Raw genomic sequence first — 1,159 nt, 5'->3', positions numbered from 1 at the left:
ACCACACACACCACAATTTGAAAAGCACTGTTCTAAGTCAGACTCATTAGACAAATGCACTGAAAAAATTTTGAAAATCATCTTCAACTTCATTTACAGCATACCAGGCTCAGCAAATGGAAGGGATTTGTGTTTCTATATGACTGAGCAAATGATGTCATCTCCATGTGGAAAGCAATGGTTTCCTTAAAAGAGCCTCCAAAGCCTTCCCATCGGACCCCTAGGGACCACACCACTGGTCACTTCCGTACCCACACAAGATAAACCAGTCATCAACCCTGTTCTCTGAACTCAGGCATTCTTCCTGGACTGCCCCTCCTACATTCCTCCAGTCTTCGCTCAAGCTGGGACATCCTTGACTTCACTCCTTGTGTAGATCGTCTAATATTGACTGGTTGACCCTTGGGCTAGACAGCTGAGCTCTCCTGCTCTTAGAGGCCTGTGGGTATTTTCCTGTGTTTTATCACAGCACCTATTTTACCAGACGATGGACTCTTAAGGATAGGAACCAGGTCTGATTTACTTATTTGACCACTAGGTCCCAACATGTCACCAGGTACTGTATAAGTGTCCAATTTATTTCTTGTGGCTAATGATTTCCCAAACATTTTTCAGGTATAATGCATAACTTTGCATTTTTAGACTAGAAATCTCTGGGAGTCAGGACCTGCTAGTCTCTTCCTTTTTCATCTCACTTGTGACACTCCATGTGCCTGCGCACAACAGACACTGTTCACTAACCATGCTGACAGGTACAACTGGTGGTTGTAGCCATGCCCCACATTGTGTATGTGGATCCAGAGATCAGGGAAGTTCAAATGACTCAGTGGGATGCAAATCCAAGGGTGGGGAAAGAACGAGGTTTCATAATAAATTATCTCAAGTCTAGGCTGAGATTTAGTGCCTTCTAAGAAGCTCACAAGGTGCTCACTTCAGCAGCACATGAACTAAGATAGGAGTGACACAGAGAAGATTAGCATGGATGGCCTCTGTGTCAAGACGACACTCAAATTCATTCCATTTTTAAATTATTTTTATTTTTTGTGTGTGAGTGTATTGCCTCATATGTGTGAGTATACCTGTGTTGTGCAGTGCCTGAAGAGGTCAGAAGAGGGTGTTGGATCCCTTGGAACTGGAGTTATGGACAGTTGTTAGCTGT

The 1,159-nt window shown here is 43.6% G+C and overlaps 1 non-coding gene across 1 annotated transcript; it reads left to right on the top strand.

Annotated features, from left to right (window-relative positions):
- The first annotated feature begins 923 nt into the window (after positions 1–923).
- LOC115069509 lies at positions 924–1,034 on the top strand. Its single transcript, XR_003848772.1, has one exon. It is a non-coding gene; the product is annotated as a U6 spliceosomal RNA (small nuclear RNA).
- Positions 1,035–1,159: the final 125 nt, after the last annotated feature.

This window comes from Nannospalax galili, unplaced genomic scaffold (assembly GCF_000622305.1).
Source record: "Nannospalax galili isolate Female #2095 unplaced genomic scaffold, S.galili_v1.0 scaffold713, whole genome shotgun sequence".
In the NCBI taxonomy this organism is placed as follows: Eukaryota; Metazoa; Chordata; class Mammalia; order Rodentia; family Spalacidae; genus Nannospalax; species Nannospalax galili.
The sequence above is the reverse complement of the archived record's forward strand: the minus strand, read 5'-3'. Positions and strand labels throughout refer to the sequence as shown.